The following is a 27,653-nucleotide window of genomic DNA, read 5'->3' as shown; positions in this document are numbered from 1 at the left end:
TTATATTTTTTCTGTTTCTTTTCTGTCCTGAGGTACCTGCTTGTGAGGGCATAGATTAGTGTCAAGTTCAATGTCTTTGGTATATCTCAGGCTGCAGGTCAGATCCACAGGCCTTTTTCTCTCTAAACATTCTTGCATTTTCAAGAGTTTCCTCTCAGACATGGATCAGTGAAATGTCAGAATTCCTCATGAGGCAGAATTATTTTCAACTGCATCCTTCATTTTTGGAGGTCTCTGAATGAGTGGATTGATTTCCCAGCTGTGCTGCTGCCAGTAGTGCTGCACTCCACTGAGGTGTGCAGTGTCACTGGGATATTTGAAATACTGAGATCTTCTTCAGGTATGAATTTATATGCCCATTTCCAAGAATTGTTTTTCTTATGTGTTCAACTGCCATCCATATGAAACATTAGGAGTTAAGGAAAGCTTTCTTGTTAGGAAAGCAGCAAACAGTAACGGAACCAAAATTTCAGGAAAAGGTAACCTGAAAATGCAAAACATTTACAAAAGCAGTTTGTGTTCCAAAGTTAAAGATCCCTCACCATAGCCCAATTCACAGTGAGAAATGGCAGGTGCTGCCTTTGAGGGATTTTGTTGGAGCAGAATTTTGAAGGAAACTGGAAGAGAGTCCGCATGCAGCAGTCACTGCATTCATGTTCTAAAGCTCACAGAATTATTCTTCAGTGGTGGCAACAAAATCCTGTCAATTAAAAGAAGCTACAGCTGAAAAGTTGTCATAAATCTTTCCTGTTAAGGGTGCTGGAGACATGCTGAGATGATGAGCTCAAGAAGATGCCTCCTGGGGTGATATTTTTAAAATGGAAATGCCTCACAGCCATTTCTATTTAATAATCAAATGGAGGCAGCACCTCATTTATTCTCTTTCTGTTTGAATCTTTGTACTGGTTTTTGTATAATTAATTGAGAAAATATAGTAAAGTATAATTGAGCCACTATTCCTTTTCAAGGTAGACTTGTGTTTTTATTTCCTTCCAGAGGATTTTCTTTCCTCTCCATATTCATGTGTTGCTTCTTTAAATCTCAGGAGGGGATGCACAAATGCATGAATGGAAATACATAAGCATGAACAATCAGAAATGCTCAGATCTGAGGCATCTCAAATTAAAATAATCCTTATTCAGCTGCCAGAATTTCTGTTCCCTTAAGGATATTTCTGCTAACTAGAGCTACCAGTGAAGTCTCAATAGAGCTGCTGTAATTGCTGCCTTCTGAATCTGTGGGGTTTAGATGCAATGGGACATCTATTATTGCTACAATATGACATCAATTATTATTAACATTGTTCTGTGGTAAAAGAAACAGCAGGCTTGGTTTGGTTTTCAATGGCCAGATTAAGAAGTTTTCACAGCAAAATCTCAGTGACTAGAAGGAAGACAAGAGCTCTGGCATGCTTTTCAAGTCATCTTCAGGCTTTTCCAAAGTGAATTGGTGATTCCATGAAGATAGAGCTTGGACAGTGATGTGACATTCCCAGTGCAGGAGCTGCTTAACCTGGAAAGGTGTGGAGAGTGTCTGCCCCAAAGCCACTCCCACAGGAACAAGAACATTTCTTAACTTGCCTTAGCACAGAACTTGCAAGCCTGTCTACCATTGTTTCACCAGACTGGTGTCAAGGTGAAATTTTTTTTCAAAAGCCAGTTTTCATGTTTGCAAACTTCTCTTGGCTTTCTCCTCTTTCCAATCATTTGCTCTTCATAAATTTCTGCTTCAATTTCCTTCCTTCTTTTTTCACATTTAAGCTAGACTGTCAATTGGAAAGAAAAATATTGATACCTGGATCCACCTATGGAAGACATTGAGTTGGTTTGTGTTATCCCTGCCAGTTTCGCTCACAGCATGTGCTGCTGTTTCACGTTTCATGCTGTTTCAGACTCCTGCTGATCCTTTTATTTACCTTTGAGCCACACTGGCTTAGAAGTGACTTGTAAGCATGTGGTGGGACAGGTAGGCAGGTTGTACAAGTGGCAGCTTTGTGTCTCAGCAAGACTGGCAGGGACCAGGCTGTCGTCTCTTGGCGGCGCTTGTTTGGACCAAGAGGTCACTGTCAGTTTGACAACCTGTCATCTTCAATCAGCTGTAAACTTAATTTAAGGATGGGGCTAGAAGAAAATCTTGGTTGAAAGACATAGAGCTTAAATCCTTGAATACCTCCATGACTGCAAGATGAACAAGTGTCTGGCAATGGCTGGCCAAGTGCCCTTGTCTGTATCTTTTATTATAGCACATTTCTCTCAAAGGTGTTATTGGCTCACACAGAATTTTTTTTCTCTCTTTTTAGATTTTGGGAGACACAAGAGTAAATTGGACTCTATGCTGTGATATCAGGATTTTTTTAATAGTTGTGATGATCACCAGTTGTACGAGGTGTTTGTAAGGAGCAACTGAAGCCAACTGAAGTTGTCCTGAAAGTTTGGTTTCCAGGGTTTTAAAGGGGTTGGTAAACTTTGACATGAGGACTTGTCTGTTGTGTTTGTTGTTCCTTTAGCTATTGGATACAGAGAAATCTTGGAAAAACTGGTGTGGAAACACCGCTAAAGATTTGAAAGAAAGCCAGCAAGTGCATCAACTGGAGTAGCTGATATGCCAAATTCAAACTATTTCTCTGCCATTGGATGGCAAAAGCCTGTTTGTCTTGAACCTACATTTGAACAAGAATTTAAGCTATATTAAACTTCTGTTAACTCCCTGTTGATTTTAACAGGGTCCAAAATACTGTGATGACTGTAGCTCTGGCTGGGATTTCAGTCTATTTTTCACTTATCAGGAATAAAAATCTATCCAAATATTGTCCTCCATGCAAGAAAAATAAGAGGTGACTGTGGCAAAGCGCATTCGAAAAGGCTTTTCTCCACATTATTTTGAGTTACTTTTGTTTAGAATGACTTTGTAAATGAACAAAAAAAAAAAAAAAGGGAAGCTATCAACTTGGTCATTCCAATTAAATATCATTCTGAGCACAGATTTCAACACTGTAGGATAGTTATATGCAGTCAGTTCATCTGAGGTCATAAGTAATATCTGAAATACATACTCAGGCATTCTTCAGGGAAACTAATTTCTGTAAGTAGTGCAATTCTAAGTATACATCACTGCCAAATTGTCTAGTAATGTTCTGAAAGCATCCTCTGTTCTGTGTCAATTTTTTGTTGTATCTGACCTATACACGTCTCTTCAATTATTTAAAAACTACTCAAGGAAAATCCTTAGTGCCAGCTCTACAATGAGGCTCAAGAGTCCACTATGATTGCACAAAATATTCTGGTGACTTCTTTGAATTTCAGAGTGACAATTAATTTAACAATATGATAGCTATCCAACCTCTAATCAATTAGCTTGGGAAATGCTAGCCAGATAATTTCAATGGTTTTCCAGGGCAGAAATGCCACTCTGGCTGCGTAGCCTGAACTCAGGACACACATACAAACCTTCCTTCAATGGCTTCTTTTTACAACATGTAAAATGTATTGCTCAAATTTTCTTTTTAGAAACATCTAAATCTTGATAGTTTGAAATTTTAAAGCACATGTAAAGACTGGGTGGAAGGGTGGATGGAAGAGAAGTGCTGAACTTTGAAACTTACATCTGCATGTGTTCAAAAAGAAACAGCTTTATGTAGTGTCTCAAGCATAAATGTGTGTCTTTGTGTGAATATACACATTGATGTCAAGGGAAACACCACCATGATCCATGTTCACGTCCACTGAAGGCAAAAATTACCCTCCTCCTCCCTACAGCCTTCTGATATTCTCTTCCAGATTTCTTATCTTTTTCTACCATATTTCTTCACTTTTCTTTGTACTCTTTCATTTGCACAACTTCCTTATTACAGCTAGTTTAAAGGAAAAAAATTCCTAGAGAAAACATTCTTCACTGAAATGTGATGATTTACCCAAGCTGTCATGTTTGATGCAGATCTATTCAGATAAATTCTGGTGGTGGTGATGTTTTTGTCAGCTTCTCCTCCTGGCACCCTGACAGACACTGCTGTGGTTCGTAGGAGACACCAGAAGTCCTGGCAGGACCCAAGGCAGGCACCTTGACATCCCCAGACTTTTACGGGAGGAAAATATTCTTGATTGCTTTGGATCTGTGACCTCACATCTTTTAATGAAAAATTTCAAACCTGAGCTTTTCAGTTATGAGCTGGAAGTTGGCCAGCACCTGAAGAATCATGAATCTGGGGTGAGTGACAGCTTTTTCTATGTTTTTTTGCTCCTCATATAATGGATACATCTGTCAGGTTAGAAGGTAGATCTGAATATAATTTGGATACCTACCAAACTTCTCAAGCTCATTTCTCCTAAGGTTCAAATTTGGTTTTAGTGTTTAACCTTATGCTTTTATTTTATTTTTCTTTTCACTAGATGAATTAAGATTTCTTAAATGATATTTTGTTTAACTTAATATTCCAGCTTATGTTCAGAAAAGCAAAGAACAAGGTCATCAAAACCTGGATGAAACGAGGAATGCTTTAAGTGATCTATCATCAGAACAAAGCCCAAAAAAGCCAAAGACAACAATAAAAGTCACCGCACCCAACCAAACCATACAAATGATGGAGGCCAAGAGAGTATTGATTTCAAGTCACAAATTTGTAAAGGTTTGTCACAACTTCATGTTTATTTGAAAAAATATTTAGATCTACAGCTGCTTTTACCTGCATGACACTGCAGTTCAAGTTCCCTGCAAAGAATGTTGTAGCTATCACAAAAAGAATAAAAAAGACACTATAAACCAAATAAATATTACAATATGCTGTGGAAAACATTATCCTTTCAAAATTGCTAAATGAAAGAATTTCCATTTCTCCTACTCCGTTGACGTATCACACATTTCATCTAAGACGAAAGAACACTTATCTTTGAAGAATAAAATAAACATTGCTAAATGAAAGCTTCCAAGAGTAAATTCCCCTGCATTCCAGTAAGCCAGGATCTGAGTTTCATGGCTTGTTTCACAACAATCTGCTCAAAAATTACTAAAGATATTCTGTAATTTTTTAGACCAACGCATCCTCCTTGGCATAAAATGTAAAGTAGCAATGACAGTTTCTCCTGCAACAAAAGTAAAAAAGGTGAAAACAGAAGGAACTGGAAACTGAAGATAAACTGACAACATCCTACCAGATTTCTCAGAATACTGAGTCCCACTGAGCTGGAAGAACAACTCTTAACATCATAGGGGGAATATTTGATGGATCTGATAATTTTTTCCTTAATTTCAATAAGAATTTGGTATGGGCAATGTTGTTAGATAAGTTAAAAAGATTAGAATATAAGTTTTTGTAATCCTAAATAGGGAACAGCTTTGGATTGCCACACAGCTTTTAACTTTGGCAATAGTTCCTTTTAGTTGAAAATTCATTTTCAGAGTTAGCCTTTCATGCCTGTCAGTTTTCTGTGTTGAGAGGAAAAATCAAGGCACTTTCCTCTTGCAGTTCTTAATGAGACTGCCTTGACATCTGGAAATTGGAGAAAACCTTTAATGTGAACCACTAATGACCAGGCAAGTGTTACTGGAATAACCTGACTTCCTTTGCAAATGGCACCTTGGATTAATGAAGTAGCACCAACTGTTCATTCTCTTCAGTTTTTAAAGTGAAATTCTTTTCCAGGATTTTATCTGAATGTAGAATAAGCACTACTCCTTTCTCTGCTTTGTATTATGATTCACAAATATGTGGCTGCTCTAAAAAGTAAGGTTTGAACAGAGAAGAGGTTGAGTCTTGGCTATGATGAGCAAATCAACTATCTGAAAAAAAATAAATTTAAACACATGGACAGATGCAGATCTGTCCTGTTTGGAAGAACATAAGTGAGGAAAAAAATCATACTCTTCTATGCATTTATATAGGTATATATATATGTATATGTACATATGTGTACGTGTGTGTAAATATATATGTATATATGTATGTATGTGTGTGCTCCTGTGCATTTATTTAATTTTTTTTTAAATTTCATTACAAAGGTTCCTATCTGGAAAAGACACACAAGACACCGAGATACCCATTAATACTGAAAAATTCTCTGCAAAAAATGCAATATGAAAAATCTGAAGGTACTAACTTCAAGACTGGAGTTTTGCAGGTGCCTGAAAATATATGTAAAGGAGATTAAAGGATATAACTGTTTATCTCAGAAAAACTTGTCTTAATATATAATAACTTCACAGTTAATTGTAAATGAGAATTTTTATCTGCTTATTTTTTATACCACATCCACCACTGCTAGCTTGTGATCTGTCATAGAGGAAAGTGCCCCAGAGTGGCAAGAGATATTTAATTACCTGGGGTCAACAGCAGAGTTCTCCTGTAGTGTCTATCCAGGGGCTTTTAGGGCAAAACTTTTCTCATTTCAGAAAATTTGAGTGTGAAGCCAATATTAGCACAAACTAAAGTCACTAGCAAATGAAAGCGAATTTTCCAGTATATCCATGTCTGGAACAGTAATTTTGTTATATCTAAGGCAGCAGATGATTTTATGATGACACAACTGAGCGAGCCAGAGTCTGTTCTGCTCCTGAGAATGGAAGGAGCCTTGGTGGAAGGTCACTGATGAAGCACCAGGCAGCAAATGAGCAGCCAGGTAAATCCAAGGAGTAAAAAATGTCCGTGGCAAAATGTATCTTGATGTCAGCAGGTCTTGAATGGTCATTGATGGACCTGAGAAGAGAAGATTCAGGGGAGCCTTCCAGAAGAGCAACGTGGCAAACGTGCCTTTGTAAAGGGCTTGTTTTTCCATTTAATAAAGATGTATTTTACCTAAATCTGAGCATCTATAGAGCATCCTCCAAACTCAGCTGGAGGGTGATCTGTGCACTCTCTTGCCTCATGATGCCCATGGTATGCTGATCCTTTCTGGGGACACCTCAGCCTCCTGGCACCTCTTTCCTGCTGCTCTTCATTTCTGCAGAGAAATGAGGGATTTATTGCAGTTACTGGGATTTTTTGCTGTTTAAGGAAACTGTACTGCTGCTTTACAAGCTGGAGCTGGAGACCACAGGGCAGCACAATTTCTTTCTATGTCCAGTTATTCCCATGAACATTTGGAACCATTTCCTACCAATGTACATTCAGTACAATGTGGTAAATTAAACTGTGGAAGTTCTGTCAAACTTGATGGGAATCTAAACCCCACGTTTTTGCACTGAAAGCATCCATGACAATTTGCAGACAGCACGACAGAGCTAAGAGGCAACAGCAAAAAGAGGATTTTGTGTAAAATACAGTGACTTCTGTCCTATTCACAGATGTAGACAAGAAACTTTAAAGAAGGGTGGATGGTACTGAAAGAGGTTATTAATGAGAGCTGAATTTCATTAGGATCCCCTGCAGGTTCAGAGATCATTTCTTGTTCTTGTCAGCTCTCAGAAGCTCAGATGCTCTGCAGAGCTCAAAGTACACAACGTGCAGGGTTTTGACAATTATTTTCAGAAACAATTGCCCATCTTCTCAATTTCCAGGGCTTCCTTGCTTTTGTCATGCTGAAACATCAGCTTCTCTTATGTTACTTCAATTCATCCATGGTCTCCTGAAGAAAGACTGGAATGAGACAGTTTTAATTTAGTTCAAAAATTTAGGACGTGACTTTAAATTGGAACTAAATTTTTATACTTAAAAGATTGCACACAATTTTCTGGCAAACTTCTCCCCTAGTCTGTGTGAAAGAAGATTATTTGAGCCATTTTAACCTTTTCTACTTTAGTTCTTCACTTGGAAAAGCTGTTGGCATGAATGAAAAATGTGTTCTCAAAAAGAAGAAAGGCCTGTGAGCTGCAAGGCAAACACAGGTGTTGATGAGACAGTGTGAGGAAAACATCAAGAGCAGAAAAAGGGTCAAATATAGGAATGTCAAATACAAACACAGACCTGTCCTTAGCTAGGAGGGGATGGCCTGGCTGTCAAGTTTAAAAGGAAATTACAAGATAAAGATGATTTCTTGGGAGACATTCACCTAATCTGTGGAATTTCAATTATTGTAGTAAAGCCAACTGAATGAAATGCTATGATAAATCCTAAAAATGAGGAGACATTTGAATTTTAAAAAATGGAGAGATGCTGGACAAACATGAAGAAGTTGACACATGAGGAGCTGACACTTTAACAATCAAAGTGCCCTTCTCTTCTGAAGAGCTTGGACTGGGTTTTTGATAACTCTTCCTGGAAAATGTAAGGACCCTTTTTTGCATCTTGTATTAGTTGGTCATCAGTAAAATGGTTTAACACATATTTCCTGCATTTTATGCATGATTTTAAGGTTCCTTTCCTAGTATGTAATTAAAATTATCATCTGTGTAACACTAGAATATGGAGAAATGAATAGTGAGATGTTTCAGAAAATTAGTACATGAAAATGAAAATTGCCCCTAACTCAAATGCTGTTAGGGACAAATTCTTTGCTACGTAATTAATCAGATATTTTTGTTAAATTCTTATTTTGTTTCAGAAAGTCTTAGCCCCTTAAGTGTAAGCATACTCCAAGAAAAATGCTTCTCCCTGGAGATGATGGGGGTTTGATACAAATCTATTGGAACCAAAATTGTGTGGCAGAAATATATCTGTTTCAGTTTCAAAAAAAATGGGAAAAACATCTCAGGTCAAGGACAAAATCTCACTTTAGTATGAAAGAAAGGTGCATTTATTACTGTCACCCTCTTTTGGATTTTAAGCAAGATACTCTGAAATGTTTTGGGCTTGTGTATTTGTAGAATAAGAAATTCTGGAGAAATTACAGGTTTTTAAGAGCTTCATTTTTATGCAGCCTGCACTGAAATTTTATATATTATCAGGAGTAAGAGGTCAGTTGTAGATGTGGGATTCATATTATATTTACAGTTTAAACACACACACATACACACATACATTTACAGAGGAACTATGATGTATAGGAAGATGATAATAATAATAATAATAATAAGCCTTATAATAGTAATAATAATAATAATAATAATAATAATTCACATTTATTATGTGTGTTGTGGGTGTGTGTGTTTGTGTAAGTATCTGTACACACACCAAATTAACAAATATCACCAGATTATTCACAGTCATGATTTGGGAGCCTCAGAACCAGACCTGTGCACTCACATGACAAATTTTAATCAAAGCACAATTGTTGCAATAATTTTCCTGCTACTTTAGGGACCAAGTGCTGTAAAAAAATCCAGCCTACAGTCTTGTTCTTTGCTGTGATTTATTGCAGTGTTTGAATATTCAGGATGTTTTGCTAAGGGCAGAGCTCCCTGATGAATGAACAGCACCACAACGTGCTGACAGCCAGTGAAGTATTTGTCCATCTGCTGACCCAGGGCCACCCTTGTGTTTAGAAGGCTGGCAGCTCTTGACTGATTAAAATTATGCTGACTGCTCTGAATTGGACTCACTCATTTCCACTCAAAATTGTACACATGGCTGGAAAGGTGACAAGTCACTGTTGTGTCTTGAGTGATTAAGTCCTAGTCAAGGCTAACAGCAGTAATAACAGGCTGACAAGAGAAACTTCCACATAAATAAGAGTAGTAAAATCAACAGTGCTGTCAGCCTACTTGCATAGTTTCCTGCATGGAAATTTCAGAGCCTAAGATGAGCAGAATGGAAATAAAAAGCCATCATGTTTACTGCCCTGTCCCACATTAAGCATCTGCTCTCCAATGGCATCGTTTGTCTGCTATTGGCTTTACATGGTGGTGTAGCAATTACTTGGGCATTGCTCCTCTGAGGAATTGCTACCCAGCATCCTCAAGACCAAGGGCATAATTGGGATTAAGAAAAAGATAAGAAGCTTATATGAGTAGTAAGATACTGTCAAGTCAAATACATAAGCCACACATGTAAGAAATATTTATCCACATCTTTTCAGGCACAAATAAATATCAGATTACAGCAGCCAGAAAATTACTCCTACATTTGTACATTGTTGTTTTTCAAGTACATCCCTAAATTTGATGCTGACCCCTGTCAGAGATAAATAGTATAACTAGTATAACTGAAATTCTCTGTGTGTGGCAATTTGTGTGTTTCTCTCACTGTTTTTTATCATTAGAAATGTGATAATTATCATTGATGTCTCAGTGCTGGTTCTATAACATGTGAAAAGAAGAAGGGAGCACTGACACATGGTATGGGTCAAACCCAAATGTTTCCTTGGAGGTAGAAAAAAATCTGGCATTTTGAAGAATTAAAGGAGTTTGGTAGTAGGTTTATAAATATGTGTAAATATAAAATATTCATTTTTATCAATGCCATCAGAAAAAGATAAATGCGGAGGGATTTTTGGGCCAACAGGTTACACAGCCTGCATGTGGAAGTACCTGCTTGTGCAATGCATTGCTACTTTTCCACAGTCACCAAATGATTCTCCAGTTGCTTGTTTCCAGACATTTGAGCCATTCACATTACTTTACTCAGGACCCTGGAGTGAGAATTTGTGAGTTCTGATGAAATTTAACCCTGAATGTAGCCTCATATACAGGCAGGACCTAAATATGACAGTGACAGCAATGTGTTATAAAAATCATCACAAAATCTTATTATAGTTATCAAGAGACTCCAATTGATTTTGCAATTTAAAAGGATTTAAAAGCAGACACTAGATCTGGGAGTGTAAGACCCTTGGTCCTTCCTAACAGCAATGAACACAGATGGAAGTGACCATGCTGGGACTGAGCTCCTTCACTGCTTCCAGACCAGTGTGAGGCTGCATTTCAGTGACACAGCATTACTGACACCCAAACTTCATGGAATTACAAATATCTCCTCTGGATATCTTTGTTCCTTGGCATCCCAACTGAGCCTGTTCTGGGCTGATTGTGTGTTCTTCCAGTTAATGGTATTGGGACTCAAGGCCAATTTGTAGCTGATTGAGAAGAGTGTCAATGAATGTCAATGAGTGCAAGAAATTCTTATTATAATGCCAGTTGCCACCCCACACCAAAGTTTCCTCCATGGCTTGTTACAGAATTGATTTTGTATGTGGGTCTGGTATCACCAAGACTTAGAAGAGAGATTTTTTTTGAGTCTAACTGCAAATGGGCCAGTAATGAGCTGTAGTTATAAACCTCAATAGAATTCATATGTATATAAGATAATTTCCTCAAAATTTCAAAGTAATTTTCCATTGAAAAACAAATCCACAGAATAGTGGTTGGTAGTATTGACATAATTTTTCATTAATCTCCACTGAATGGTTATGAAAGTAACATGCTGTTGCTGTTTTCCAGATGGGCTTTTATGGGATGCACTGTAGAACAACTCTCTATTTCCAGTTTTCTTCCACTAGCATTGCACCACTCATTCCTGAGAAGAAGAAGAGATTAAAACAGGAGGGGAAAAAAAGAGAAAAATGTGTAAGACAATGACAAAGAATATAAAGTACCTGCTTTGAGATCCTAAGGAACCTGATTGCATGAAAATCACCTCCTTTATTAACATACTGAGCTTTCAGATGAGATGCTGAGCAGATGATGTAGAATCATAGTGTCAAAGTAGATTCTAAAACTTCATTTTGCTGGGGTTGGAGCTGGCAAGAAATCAGATGCTGGAATGAAGCTGGGGTAGGGATTTGTGAGGATTTAAAATTCCAGCACCATGGGAGACACTTTCTCTATATTTTCCATCCCAGTTGCACTTGCAAGATAAGGCAAATGCTTACAGATGAATGACTGCATGTATAACATAAGTACCCTCAGATTTAAAATTATCTATCCATGGATAGAACTCATTTTAGCTTTGCACCATGGAACATTTCCCTCTCTAATACTCAGATGCAGAAGGAAGCCACACTTAGGCATGTGTGCCTAAATCATCAGTGGTTCTGCAAATAAGCAAAATGCAGAAGGAGCGAGTGAGATAAGCACCAGAAAAATCCACAGCAACTGTTATTTTTCTCCCTTTTTCCACAAAATCTGGATTGCTGGATTTGGCCAGCAGCGTGTTAGTTACATTTTTCCTAATTGGCAGCCAATCAAAATTATCACTACACTTTTGAAGACAGGAGAAAAAAGAAAATATCTGATGTTTTTAATGTCTCAAGCACAGGTCATTGTTAACAAGTGTTCTCAGGGGCAAAGAGCTTTGCTCTAACCACAAAACCCTTGTACTTCATTAGATTGTACAAATAAGTGGCTCACACTCTCCATTTGCTCTCTCTGGCAGCCAAGAATTGCAATGATCAGATTCACAGAATTGCAATGGCTTCAAATGTAACACAATCAAGTGCAGATCCTTTCCACTATTAAGTTTTTATGTGATCTGTTTATTCTTTATTTCTTCTTTGGCCTTTAGCTGCCTATAGTGTTGTGTGTGAAAAAATAAACTCATTATTCTAGTTTGGTTTTCTCTCAGTCATTGTTTGGGCATTTTATTTTCAACACTTCTGCTAACTCTCACTATTACTTATGTATAATCACTGCTAGAGTGCTATTACTGACTTTTTTTTTTCCTAAACACTGTACCTAAACCTTTATGTCTGTTATTTTTCAATGTCTCCATTATATTTCAGTTGAAAAATGTTTTGTGTGTCTGAGAGCCACTTATCACAGCAGAATTTGTATCTGCCTACCCCTTTGTGCAGCTTTTTCTGAACTGAGTGCCTGCCTCAAGGGAACCAGTAGGAGTTTTAAACATGAGGTTGCTGGGCTCAAAACTTAGGTCTAAATCTTGTTTCTCTTAATTTTTTTTGTGTGCTGTTTTATCTCTATCCAGAATAACATGGACTAATAAATTATGCTGGTCATTTTTCATTGAGGGAATGATGTGCTTCTAAGAAGAAATTCAGTGAATATACTTTAAATTCTAATATGTCCTTTAAATTTTTTCCCAATAGCTCTTCCTTTTCTTCTGTGCACTCTGCCTCATTAAATTCACTTGCAGAAACAGATTCATTATCCCTACGACTTATTATTTGCATGAATTTTCTTTATGGGCTGAAATGTATTAATAATGGATGTGTGTATTTACTAAAACAAGTAACTTCATCAGTAACATTACAAGTTCTGAATATACTGTTTTTTTACACAGGCATCAAAACCAAATATCAGAAATTACTCATAAATTTTTTGCTTTTTAGATGATATTTGAATAGGGATAAGGGATGGCTGCAACTCCAATTCAGCTTTGATTTCCATTCTCCTGAACAGGCTTCTCAAATGGATGGGATGAAAAGTTAATTGGATCTATTTTACCATTTTCCCCAATAATTTCATTTCAAGGTCCTAGTAGAAAACTCTCAAAAACTCCTCTCTCACTGCTGTTAAGCATTATGCTTCTCTTTTACCCTGAGCATATTAAAAACTTAGGGGTACAATAATGACAAGAAGGAGATAGCTCAATATTAAAAATATTTTACAATATGTGGCTCTCAAAAAGATCTCCAGATTTCTGAGGAAAGTCTATTTGTTTATTTTTATGTTCCTCTCTCAATTGGTTATTCTTCCATTCCAGTGATACCCTGGAATGTTGTTCATAAAGCCACCAGCAGAACTTTCTTTCACAGAAGTGCTGGCAGCAGAAGAAAAAAATAAACTTTCAACTTTCTCTGCTGGATTTCTCAAGAAGGGTGCTAGTGACACGAAATTCATTTACATTTAAATATTTTCAATTTTACAGCTGAACTGGCATTAGACACTGGGGTTAGAAAAGATGAAGAGGGAAATACCCAGAATGAAGACAGGTGAGAATATTTTTGTGATGGCGATAATAAAAATCTAACTTGAATAAAAAACACCCTGGAGATGGAAAAAAACCACAGTGCTACAGGAAAAAAAGATCAGGAGTTGAAAATCCTTACAAAAACGGTATTGGTGCTGCTATGGCCACTATATTGTGAAACCAGAGATAAAAATGAGACTTTAAAGTCCCATTCAGGTTGCACAAGGATCAAACTGTGCCTCCCACAGTGAGAAAGACAGCACATAGACCTGTGCCAGCCCTTGCTAGGAAACCCTCCAGAGGTTTCAAATTCCCTTTTGTACAAATTCCCCTTTGTACAAGGATGTGATTGTGAGGAGCTCTGGTGGATACACAGAAGTTTGTGGGGTGTGTAGTCAGTGCAAGTGAAACAAGGAAAGACATTGAGAAAGTAAAAAAGTCTTTCCAAGAGAGGATCAGGTTGGAGTCCAAAGCAGTCAGAAGCACATGAGGGAGCTTGGTTCTACCACAGAAAATCACTAATGTGATAGCAGAGCCTTGCTGTTACAGTGACTATCTGGCTCCCAGGGGATTTTACTGGTGACTTTCTGCTTATCTCACAGATGGTCTTCAAAAGTTATTGATGGGATTAATTCTAAAGAATTTTGTTTAATTTTTTTTTTTTCCCTCGTAAACTAGTATCTGTCCTCTATCTAAATCATAGGTAAAACTGTATTTTAATGACCTGTCACCAGAGGTCAATGAGTGTTTGCTATCCTGGTATTTTTTCATGGATCAGAAAGAAATGCCATATAATCAATATCCAATTTTAGTAAGAGAAAAGAAATACCTGTCATGTATCCTGAAAGTATCCTCCTTAAGTACATATCCTCTGTTTTATCTGAGTTGTAAGCATATTTCAAAGATAAAATTAAATTTTTCAATGTGCTACTTCACACTTCATAAGAAAAACTCTGAATAAATGGCAGAAAAACAGCTTCAGAAATACAAAGGAAAGCAGAAAGAACAAATTACAAATTACATTGCTCATGAACTATTTTTATCTTGCAGGGGACCAGAGCACAGGATGCTTTATACAACACAGAACAAGCTGCTGCCTAGAGGAACGTGTGTTTTAAGAAATTTCCAGGTGTTGATTTTCAGGTCCAGCTTGCACAATATTTATCTTGAGATGAACAGAGCAGTGAGAATAAAAGAGAGAACTAGGTGACTACTGAAGCAAACCCCTAACGTGGGGGATAACATGCTGTAACTCCATGATTCAGAAGGCTGAACAAATGCTATATATTATATTATATTATATTATATTATATTATATTATATTATATTATATTATATTATATTATATTATATTATATTATATTATATTATATTATATTATATTATATTAATAGTAAACTATACTAAAGAAAAACCTGTGACCCTTTCCAGACAATCACAACACAGCTTTGACCTAATTGGTCATTTAATCCAAACAACCATCACCGGAGTCCAATTAACAAATCCCCTCTTTGGTAAACAATCTCCATAACACATTCCACATGTGCCAGGAGCAACAAGTAGAGATAAGAATAGTTTATCATTCCCTTCTCTGAGCTTTCTCACTGCCCTCCCCAGGAAAAATCCTGTGCTTGGAGGAGGGAAGGTTGTGCTTGCTGCTCTCTGTAGAGACAGCTGCAGCCACAGGTGACCAGCAAGTCCTGAGGGGTTCTCTGTCCTGTTCAGTGTCTGCTCCAGCCACAGGAGCACCCAGGAGCCCTTTGTCTCAGTTCTTTGAAAGAACTCAGCTCTTTGGAAATCTCCACTGAGCCCCCAGTGGAGACTGAGACTGCACCTTTGAGGTGCCAACCTGTAGTGACCAGAACAGTGCTTGTTTCTGCAAGAGATCCCATCTGCTGTCCCATCCCACATCCTCAGCAGAGGCAGGCTTTGGGTTGCCCTGGGTTCCCCAAAGCAGGTGCTCCTTCCCAGGCATGGATGGTATCCAGGACTGAAGGGGGGGGGTGCTTGACACAGCTCTGTGCTGCCAAGGAATGCTGCACCTGCTCAAAAACTGCTGTTTTATCTTCCCCTGCCAAGACTGGCACTGTCTGCTGTTCTGGGAGGTAAAACTGCCAAGCTAAAAGCAAGGTGGGAAATTGGGAAACACTTTCTAGTTAATAGTAGGCTTTAAAGTCTTTGCAGGCTCTGTATTACTATGGTACTTCAACTTCAGCATGCAATGGAATAGCAATATACTACAGTAGTTATTTAACAAATCTGAGAAATACTGCTATTCTATCCCCAGGAAAGCTTGCCAGCATTTTGTGCACCTTCTTACAAGCACTGACTAATTACAACTTTGACATGCACTGGCATAGGTCCAAACAACTGAAATGCCACAGGATGCTCAGGCTGTCATTTGTCAGAAGCCTGAGTCAGAAGCCAAAATGTCTGTATCTTCTTCCTCAAACTGGCTTCAAAATTTAAAGCCTAAGGTAAAGCCTCATGATTATACTCCCTTTGAGTATCCAGTGATCTAGCACACACATAAGACCTTAAGTAGAAGACATTTAAAATATGTGATAACTGTGATTAAGAGCAGAACTTCAGTAAAGAAATTTCAGTACTTTTTAAAATTCTCTTAATTTACTGCATGTGAACATGTAAAAGAGATTGCACTCTTATAAAAAATATTTGATCAAATTGCTTCCTTGGCAAAGTAGCCTTATTTCACTGTAACATTTTTAAAAAGTGTAAGAAAAGTGCTTTATTCAACTAAGTTGTCTTCTAAAAAACCTTCAAGTATCTAGGAGAGATATATAACTTTATTAGGAAACTGATTGTCTGATATTCAAAGTAAATCAACTTCTGTGGATCTAACCATGAAGACAAAAGGTGCATTTATGTCAAAGAGATTTCAAATGTGAACGCCTGATTTGTTCAGGGTATTTTGTTGAATATCAATGGTTTGGAGACAGCACAATGGTTAGATTCAGTTGCTGTAACAACTGTTTTCCATTATAATTGATCTTGCCTGTTCCCTTGCAGACCGTTTTGCCAATCCATGCTTTTACTGTGCCTGGGTCTCCCAGTGCCACAGTCCAAGGTTAACTGGGTTTCCAGTTCCTGGTGTTGCTGCTCTCTGACAGGAAACCTCCCCTGGGTGAGTGCAGGGTACCAGGGGCAGCTGAGAACCAGCAGCAGCCCCTGCCTTGGTGTGCAGGTCCTGTCAGGTGAGGTGTGAGGGCTGTTCTGCTGCCAAGTTTAAGCCCTTATGTTCCCATGGAAAAACTGCTCCTTCAAAGCCACTAAGCCTTTGGGAAAACCTGCTTCCACACATCAGCAGTGAGCAGTTGGAGGTTAAATGTGCCAAGGACCTGCTTTGCATTTAGCTTGTGCTATGCTCACTGCAGAACTTGAGGGAGAGATGACACAGATGAGACACCGAGCATGGGTTCCATTTTCTGTGACAGGCACAGAGGAGCACCCCACTGAAAGCAAGTCAGGAGAGGAGAGAAAGGCTTGAGAATCAGGCACAGGGTATTCTTGGAGTTTGGTATTGTCTAAAGGAGAGCTGCCCACAGGGAGTGATGAGGAATTGGAGCCCAAAAACAGATGGGATATGAGGAGAGTTCTGTGAGGGGAACATAAAGAAACAGAAACTATGAATTGCTCAAAGAAAAAGTCCTTGGAGTGGCATGGCAGGGCAGAGCTGGTGCAGGGACTAGGGAGGCACAAGAGCCAAAGCCATCAGGGTTAGAGGGGCCTGGGGAATGAAGGCCCTGGTGAATGGGAGATTCTCACCTGGAGTTAAATCTGAGAAATGGAGAAAAGACACTTGTATTTTGCTGCTGGTAAATGAAGTGGGGCAGTGAGAAGGCAAAATCTCCCATGATGGTGAGCTGCTGCAAGATCTCCAGTGCTTGGCTTCTGACCTTGCTCACTTCTGGCAGGTTCCTTTCCTCCCAGGTTTGATGCAGGCAGAGGAGTCACCGGGAGCAGAGGCTGGACACCTCTGCCCCATTGCTGTGTCTGAGACCAGAGGGGAGAGCAGCAGCCAGGGCTGACCCCTGCACACCCACAGAAGGGTGAACACTTCTTCTTCCCTGCTGGAGAGCCACAGGACACCACGGATTGTCAGGTCAACAGCTGAAAATCAAACAAGCTCATGTCTGCTATTTTAAAAGTTTAGGGATCTGCACAACAAGAAAGGCCTCTCCAGAATCTGCCTGGAAACAGAGTGCTGCGATAGCTGCACGAGCCAACAATGAGGAGATGTCAGAATCAAATGCATGTCCCTTCAGAATTAGCAATCCCTTCTTCAAGGCACTACTGGACTGGGCTTTCAGGGCAGATCAGGGTTTTTGGGGCAGAAAATGTCCAAGTATCCAACTTTTCCCCACTTTGAAATGGTTTCACTTGTGGTAAGAATTTAGGAAGAGGTAAAGGAGGGAATGCAGGAGTGGGAAGGGTGGTCTCACACTGAAATGCTTCTCCTCCCAAGAGAAAGCAAATCTCCATGGCTGTCAGTGCCTTACCTGGGAATCCAGACTCTCTCAAGGAGCTTTTGAAACCAGGGTGGTCCAAGAGACTGTAACATTTCTAGGACAGCTGGATTCAGCCCATTAGTCACTCCCATAACAATCAAAATAATCTGTAAGAAACCCTCAGAGTATTGCCATGAGGACAAAGGTCCAAAGAAATGAAAAAATGACCCTGTTTTACAGATTGAGCAATTCAGGGTTTGGGAAATGAAGAATATCTGACATCTGTGAACTCTCATGAAAATTTTGAACCTATGTCAGGGGTATTTTGTTCCAAATTTTGTCTGCAGAATACAAGGTCACACTGATGATATTTATGGTTAGTACTGTACATGAAAAAAAGGAACAAACCAAACAAAACAAAAGGCTACATGGTTCTTCAGGCAAGGAAGGTAGAAGCAGATATTTGATTTTTTTCAGACATATTTAAGCTGGAATATGTCCCTGCAGTATCATCTCCATAGGAACAGAGATAAAATAATGACAGGAAAATGTCCAAGGAATGGGCACACGATCAATTATGAAGAATATATGAGGCAAATATTAGATACAAAGTGTCATGGATAATGGAGTACTGTGCCCCTATCTGAGAACTTTGTATTTTATGATTGAAAAGAATTTCTCTTAAATGGCAAAAAAAAAAAAAAAAAACCACCTAGCCCAAACCTAGCACTTTTCCTATTTTGTATTTCATCACAAAATGGCATTTTTAGGTCATCCAGTGGAGCTAGTAGGAAATATATGAGTATGCAGTTTGAGAAGAATTTAAGAAAATATGGAAAGGCAAAGCCTTCCAAGAATATTCAGAAGTAATATTGCTTATTGCTTTGCAGTAGATCTAAAAGCAGCTATTCAGCTCTCCTCCCCAGCACAGCACTGCACTAAAGCAATTACATCACCAAATGAGTTTTTGAATCAAAAGAGAAAGCTTTACTAAAGGCAACAACAAAGAAAGTGGAAACTTCACTGGTGATTTTGTGTCCTGTTTTAATTTTTTTTTTCCAAAAAGTTTTTGAGAGTAATTAATATACTATGGCAGTATTTTGAATCACCCATCTGGATGGATTTTGTTGTGTGGGTTTTCTCAGAACTAGTCATTTAACTCTCTGTCACAGCACTGCTGTGCATATGTCTTGTTGACAAGAAATTTCCATTACTTTTTTTAGAGAATTGCCAGGAATGACCCCAAAGTTTCACTTCTGTGTGATAGTATTGTTTGTATATCTCCTATTAAGCACAGGGACACAGAGATCTTGTTCCTTCATGTGGATTAATTTCCATTTATCAATCCTGAATATCATCTGATCTTCACCTAGTCATTCAGCACTGTGAATTTTCTGCATCTCTGCAGGAATTCAGCTTCAGAATTAGCTATCCTGAATAATTTCAAAAATTCTGCAAAATTGGTTCCCCACTGTTTACCTTTTTTTGTTATCATTTGTGAATATTCTGATAATGACAGGTCCCACTACATAGCTTTTGAGCCTCTCAATAATATAAATGTTCATTTACTAGCATATGTTGTTACAACAGGACAGAGTCAAAAATTATTTTGGTTGATTGAAGGAAAACTTCTTCAGTATTTTTTACCTTGTTGGCCTATTTTATTAATCCCACATATACTGGAATGACAGATCCACCTATCCAGTAAACTGCCATCTTCACAGAATACTTACAGTTTCACAAGCCATTCCTGTGACTCATCCCAAATCTATAATTTCCTCCATATTTATTAATTCCTTTTCTCATTACAGTTCCTTGCCAATCTGGCTGGTGCTAAACTCCAACAAACTGGTTGGTCTTTCCCAAGATGACCTGACTCAACCTTTAAGATAATTATGGTACCATATTAACCATTTCTTTTATTCTCCTGATTCTGGGTCAAGTAGCAGGTAGGTTATTTGCTTAATAGTTTTCAAGTCTATGATTCTACAGAGTTCACAGATCAGAATTTGAAAAAAAAAAAAAAAACCAAAAAAACCAGGAGCTTTGCACTTAGTTTATTGATTTCTGAAATGCTTGCTAATGATAGTTCTGGCTGACATGATCAATTTTCTCAATTTTCCATGATCCTGGTTTCTGCTCCTCTGCAACAGTGACAAATTCCTAACCTTCCTTTGCAATAAGTGAGGATCAAAGCTTTTCATCTTCACTGTCTATTTGTCCTACTGAGTTTGGCAGACTCCCTCCTTCTGATATCTTTGAAGAAGTTTTTCTTTTTGGCATTTATGTCTTCACCAAGTTGCTCCTGTCTTTTTCTTTTTTTTTTTCTGGCTGCTTTGCTGTTCATTGGTATTTTATTTGCTATATCTTTTTTTTCAAGTGGATACTGCTGCCACTTTTACAGGTGTGAGAGGTTTTTGGTTTTTTTTCACTTTACTCTTATGTTCAGACATTCCAGATTTAAAGTGGTCCTCTTAGGCCATAAGTTTCTAGTATAATGTATTTTAATAGCATTTTACCTCATTGACTGCTCATGCTAAATGTCTTTTTAAAAAGCTAACTCATTTTAGGGTAGTTTTTTTCCTTTCCAACATTTCATTCTACTGTGAGGGATATCCATTGTTTCCCTCTCAGTAGCACTATTAAATCCATGTATCTTCTGGGTGGTTCTTCTATCTGTGCATCCTCAGCCTCCAGCCCTGGGACCTCCTCAGAACTAATGATTGTCCTCCTGTGGCTCTGTGGACTGTTTGCCATAAAAGCAGGCATTAATGGGGTGACTGCATCCTGAAATTAAATTTAGCCTGGGTATATGAGGTAAGTGATATCTCCCAATGCTGTTCTCTGTTTTGTGCCCTGATTTGCCTCCTTCCAAAATGGTTTTCAGCACAACTCTCAGAACTCACTCCCACTGACAAGCCTGCAGCAGGAAGACAAACTGTTTAGAGACATTCATCTTGCTGAGTTGATCTCAATCATCTCCACAAAGGGAGAAAGACTGCAGAGTGGAAGGCAGATGATACAAACATGCTGAACTTTACCTCTTTCCTGCCCACCAGAAAACACCTCCTTTCCTATGCTTCCAAGTGCACATCACCTGATGCTCAAGAACAGCCACAAAAACTCTCACAGGGAAAGATACCCAGCTCCCAGAGCTCAAACCAATTCAGGACTGGAGAGCTTTATCCATTAAGGAGAATATAATAAACTGGCACCTCAGGATGAATCCTTGTCACACCCTGATCCCCATCCTGCTGAGAAAGCCCACCACAAGGTTCCAAACACCTGGGTGAGGTCAGGTCAGGTCAGGTCCTCACCTGCTGCACTCTGCAATTCCCTACCCAAGGGAATCCGACAGGGCAGCTGCTCCATCCCCCTGAACAAAGGTAGAGAGGACATCAGGGCAGCTTTTGCCTCCTACTGTTTCCACTCCAATATTTTTGGTGTTATTAAAAATGTTCATGCTTCTTTTATACTTCTTTTTGGTCTTTTCTTTCATTTCTAAAGCTTTGTAATTTCCTATTCTCTCTTTGATCTGGCCATCTTCCTCTTTAACTTGGTGGGTTTGGGGTCAATGCCTCCCAGCAGTTTTATCTATTTGATCATAAACTGTTCACACTGTGCTCTTGTCTCACAAACTATGGTTAAGCAGGCCACTTGCCAAGAGTATGCCATGCAGGCAGCCCCAAAAAGTGCAAGTCAAGGATCTCTGGCTGTCTGTCCATGAAGGCAAAAGAGACAGTGAGCCATTACTCCACTTATCTTCTTGAGGGCAGAGGTGAATTGGTCCAGGTGAGCATTGGAAAGTGCCTCCTGTTTTTTACCTCTCTCTGGACTATTCTGATAGCTGTCTCAAGGAGTAAGGCTTTTTCTTTAGTGTCCTACAGGAACCCAGGGGTCTTCCCCTGAGGCTGAATAAGATTCTCCTGCAGATAAGCTATATTTGGTGTCTAGAAGTGAAGACCATTAACCATAAACATAAAAAGATTTTTTTTTTTAGATTCTCTTTCACTTATTTTATCCATAATGTAGAAATTCAAGATAACAAGTGGCTGAGAAAGTCATAAAGGTTTTGTGACATGAAAACAATGAAATCAGGTGTTTTTGTAAACTTTGTGCTGGTGGAAGGTAAGAGATAACTGAAACAAAATGGTCAGTAGGCTGAAAATGATCTTAAAGTATATTAGCTGATCCAGACTAAATCTGGCACAGGATAGCTTGTTCCAAAGCCTCCTCACATTTCTGTGAGCACTGAAACAGAGAAAAGCCTCTGAACTTTCCTTTAGAGACTCCTAACTTCCTTAAGAGTCCAGAATAAAGAGGAAAAGACTGCAAAGAATTGACTGCAAGAGGATGGCAGAAACAATTAACACTGAAAGAAAAATAAAGTTTTAAGCAAAACCAAGACACTCAGGTGTCAGCTTCAGCTTGTCAAGTTAATTGTATTAGTAAACAAGGTAAATTGTAGAAATGGGAAATAAACATTTTTTTAAATCAAATTTTCTCTTCACTACTATAAAATAATCAGATTGATGAAATGGAAGGGGGGCATTTATCGCCTTTCTTTACAAGATGATGTGTGAAGTTCTCTGTCCTGCCAATTAGTATTGATCTACTTCACTTATGTTTCCATTCTCACAAAGCAGTAATAGAAACTGAAACATAATTTGCTGAAATAATTTTTTCATTAGACTGCTCCAGACCTAGTCAATACCTTGAGAGAGTTGGTAGTTCATCAATTGCAATGATATCTAATGGTGTTGCCACATGGATTTAGATTTTCATTCAATATCTTCATAAAAAATAGGCTAGTCTGCAAAATAAAACATGTTTTAGAGAAGATTTTGGTGTTCAAGTTGCTGCAAAGTTAAGTGACATATGGGTAGAGGTAAATGCTGGATGATAAATTGCTTCAAAACAATGATGATATTTGCTCTGGCTTTGAATTGTTGTTTTTTTAAAGCAGAAGTGAGATGCATCTGCTTTCAGAGACAAGCTAAGTCACATTTATATCAAATCCAAGAAAATAGAGTAGGCAAGCTAGCATAATAGCATTCTTTTTTTTTTTTGACCTGTGCTTCTTCAGAAAATGTTTTCTGTGGCTGTAGTTCCACAACATTTCGGAAAGTTATCTCCTTAAATCCTTGGTTTGATCTTTCAAGCAAAAGATCAGCACTGGGCCTATGAACAAACACAAACAGCCTTCCATTATGTAATTTCTTACTTTCTTTTTTCAGGGATTTCATTTATATCTCCGCATTCCTTTAACATTTGCCTTCTTGTAATTCTGTCTTTTGTTTCACAGTCAGCATGTGAGCTCCTCAGGGATAGAAATCCTTCTTTGTTGAGAATCTGGGCAGCATCTCACTCAAAAGGGTCAGGGTCTGGGTCTGGAAGCACAAGTTTCATGGTGCAAAGCCACCAGACCTTCCTCACTCTTCCCTGCAGATTTTCCCAAGCACTTCAGGGGTGATTGGCACAGTTTTAGTTAACTCAGACAGGGCTGATCTACTTTGCTCTGTGAGGAGGGATGCACCTCTGAGATGGCCAAAAAATCTTCCATTGCAGCCACGTTCTGACCGTGGGTGCTGTGGGATCTGATTGCCAGTGTGGTATTTTTGGGTCCCCCATTGAGAGGAGGAAATTATGAATCTGACTCCATGTTCTTAGAAGGCTAATTTATTATTTTATGATCTATATTATATTAAAAAATGGTATACTAAAACTATACTAAAGACTAGAAAAAGGATACAGACAGAAGGCTAAAAGATAATAATGAAAAACTCATGACTGCTTCCAGAGTCTCGACACAGCTGGATGGTGGTTGGTCATTAGGTACAAACAATTCACATGAAACCAATCAAACAATCACCTTTTGGATAAACACTCTCCAAACACATTCCAAAGCAGCAAAACACAGGAGAAGCAATCAGATAATTATTGTTTTCATTTTTCTCTGAGGCTTCTCAGCTTCCCAGGAGAAAAAATCCTGGCAAAGGGATTTTTCAGAAAATAAGATGGTGACATTCTAGGATCAAATGGTGCTATGTGGATTTGAATTTTGTGAATTGCTTCCTGTGCTGGCCTTATCACCTTAATCTAAAGTGACTGCAGAGGCATTCTAAACAGGCTTAATATATGTAGACACAGGTCTATGCAGACACCTAGGACTGTCCTCACACTCAGCTCAGTAAATGTCATCCTTAATGTCATAATCTCTGCCTGCAAATGCAGACAATTCCTTTTCCTTAATTTTGAACCTGCAAGATTGATGAAGAGTCCAGTTGTTCTGCTCCACTATCCCAAATTAATGAGGAAAGACCAATATAAGAAGGATCTTATGGGTCCTTCTCTGGAAGGGCCTGCTGGGGTGGTCCCAGAGGAGGCCACAAAGGTGATCAGAGGACTGCATCACCTCTGCTATGCAGACTGGCTGAGACATCTGGAAAAGCAAAGAAAGTACCTCATCCTCTTCCTCATCCTTGGTGACAATGTTCCCTCCTGTGCCCAATAAAGGATGGAGATTTTCCTTAGCCCTATTTTATTGCTAATGTATTTATAAAAACATTCTCTTATTACCTTTTACAGCAATGAGCTTTATGGAATTTGTGTGTTTCACAATGCTAACGAGCACAAATGCATAAATAAGTACATTTTAAAAGTAAATCAAGAGTCAGGCTGTCTTGAACCTGAGAACATATAGCTGTAGATTTGAAGTGTGCTGGTCAAGATTTCCCAAAAAGATCAAAACCAATGTAAAAGCAGCCTCAGTAATTTGGCACTGACATACAAATGGAAATCTAAAAGCTTCTAAGAAAAATGGAAAAGCTTATAATTCTTTCTGAATGTAACCAAAGGACAATTACAGGCCATACCACACCACTAATAACCTCACAAAAGCATGAGAAAATTTGAAAACAGAAAACCATTAGGGGAATCTTCTGAGTAAGAAACATCAAGTATACATCAGGAAAAAAACCTCTAAATATATGCTTCCACAGGAATCTGTGAAAATTAAAATAGAAATCTGGCTCTAGGGGAGGGTTAGTAACACAAAGGTTAGTGTTTCTATTTTATTCTGTATTTTCTTCTCAATACCAGAATTCCATCCTCTTCTTCTAATACTACTCCTGTGCTCACTAAGTTTCATGACAGATAAGTAGGCATTCTGATCAGTTCTGTCCATATTTATTGCTTTTTCCCCTCTAAATTAAAACTATTACTTTAAAAATTCAGTGCTAATAAAGAAATTAAATTAGCTGTTATTAAGTAATTCAAGTAGCATGAAGCTCAAAGCAGTCTTCCAGATCAATTGTTTTCTCTTTTGGGTATTCAATTGTACTTACATCCATGAAGCACCAGTATCCAAAGCACTGCCAGAAGTCACAGGATTGATCTTCAATTTATTATTACTTCAAATTTCCTTTGACTCTTGAAATAGTTTATGGGGAGGTTTCAACAGGTAACCACATAACCCCAATGGCCCTAAATGGCTAAGGTCTTAAGCAGTCCTTATAGCAGAAAAAAATTTATTTAAAGTCAGAGTCTTCATTAAAAAGCAAAAAAAATCATGGAGGCTTCTTCACATCTTGAAATAAAGCAGCAGTCACTACTTGAATAGCAAAGCTTCAGACTTGATTTTGGATTTTGAAAAAAATAAAAATCTAAATGTATAGACTAATGTAACCCAAACAACACACCCGCTTACTGGCAGCTTTCCTTCAGCTACAAGAAATTAGACCCTTTATGGGAAGTCTCCTAACTTTGAGTCAGACCAGCCACCAGGAATTAATGTTTCTGATTCTGTTAAATACATTAAGTTTGTAGCAAACTAGCTTTCAATCAGAGATGGTCAGGCAAAAGGCATCATTACAAAATGAATGGAAAGGGAAAATTAGTGAAATATTGTTTAAGTCTGCACATAATTGTAAGCAATGGATTTTAAATGTTCCTTTTGTTCCAAAGGGAATGGGAACAAATAATTTAACAAGTCATTTAAAAATATACACAAACCCAAAGATTGTCAGAATCTTTTCTGGAAGTAGATCTTGTCACTGTCATATTTTCTGAAAAATCTCTTTGCCCAGGATTCTTCTCCTGGGAAGCTGAGAAGCCTCTGAGAAAAATGAAAACAATAATTATCTGATTGCTTCTCCTGTGTTTTGCTGCTTTGGAATGTGTTTGGGGATTCTTTATTCAACATGTGAATTGTTTTGACTTAATGACCAATCATGGTCAGGCTGTGTTGGGACTCTGGAGAGTTACGAGTTTTTCTTTAGTATCTTGTTAAACCTTCTGTAAATATCCTTTCTCTATTCTTTTTAGTAAAGCATTCTTTAATATAATAAAACACCATAAAATAATAAATTAGCCTTCTAAGAACATGGAGTCAGCTTCATCATTTCCTATCTGCCACAGGGGACCCTGAAAAACCACAAGACGTAATATTTGTTGTGATAGGTTTCAGATGCTTAAACAATCAACATTAAAGTTATGGCAAAATTCAGGTTTTAATAACATTTTTTGTAAACCTTAACACAGTTTCATGACAAGGCTCACTCTGTTATTTACCACATAGATGAGGCATACATAGGAAAACTCGACTAGAATCAGCTTAGAATTATTTATACAAGGACCAGGGTTGCAGAAGAGTAAGGGTGCAAAGGATCTAGAGAGGATTTAGCAATCCTTAAGTTCAGTACCAATGGTACCATTCAACTCAGGCTACTGTTCAGGTAAATGATTTTCCAAGGCTAAAGAGAATAGCTGCTTATCCTTTTTTTCCCCACCTTGGCTGGGAAGAGGATGCTCCAGTTACCACCTTTATTGTGCAGGAGCTCTTGGTCAGGGATGCTTCACCACCACAGTGCAAAACTCTTAATGGAAATGGACCCAAAAAGGTGTCTCTGGATGCAATTTCTAGGAAAACTGCTGAGAAAGAAAAAGAGAAAAGAGCAACCTGATATGAGAAGCATCAGCAAGTAAATCACCCTGCAGCAGGGTTGATTAAAAAGAAATTTCTTATTAAAAGAAAGAAAATTCTTATTATGTAATCTAATATTAATTACTGTAATTTTAACACTACTTACTAGACCTAAAAGCTTTTACTGCATTAGTTTTAAGTAGTTTATTGCATTATATTTTTAATTACATGTTTCTGTTGAACTTCTTAACCTCTATGGAAACTACTAAACCAAGCCAAGGGAAAGAAAATGTTGACACTGGACCTTTGTACACTTGTCATGGCACAGTATGTACCAAAGTGGTCATTCACAAGACAAAAGCATAAGGACTCGACTCATTCAGGAACCAAAGGAAATCATGGGTAATTTCAATGTTAAATTAAGACATAAAATCAGTAAATTATTTGTATACAAATAATGAGAAGATGCCCATGAGAAGAAACTTCAGTAAAGTAAAAACAAAATAAACAGAAATCTCACCATATGAAGAAAATGGAGATTAAAATCTGCTGTGTCAGGACATCTATTTCTTTGACCATAAATCAAGAAATG

At 38.1% G+C, this 27,653-nt stretch overlaps 1 long non-coding RNA gene across 1 annotated transcript; it reads right to left on the bottom strand.

The window, feature by feature from the left end:
• Nucleotides 1-4,644: 4,644 nt before the first annotated feature.
• LOC143693853 (uncharacterized) lies at nt 4,645-27,063 on the bottom strand. Its single transcript, XR_013181837.1, has 3 exons — nt 26,928-27,063; nt 6,310-6,929; nt 4,645-5,075 (listed from the first exon to the last, which is right to left on the bottom strand). It is a non-coding gene; the product is annotated as an uncharacterized LOC143693853 (long non-coding RNA).
• Nucleotides 27,064-27,653: the final 590 nt, after the last annotated feature.

This window comes from Agelaius phoeniceus, chromosome 4, assembly GCF_051311805.1.
Source record: "Agelaius phoeniceus isolate bAgePho1 chromosome 4, bAgePho1.hap1, whole genome shotgun sequence".
Lineage (NCBI taxonomy): Eukaryota > Metazoa > Chordata > Aves > Passeriformes > Icteridae > Agelaius > Agelaius phoeniceus.
The sequence above is the reverse complement of the archived record's forward strand: the minus strand, read 5'-3'. Positions and strand labels throughout refer to the sequence as shown.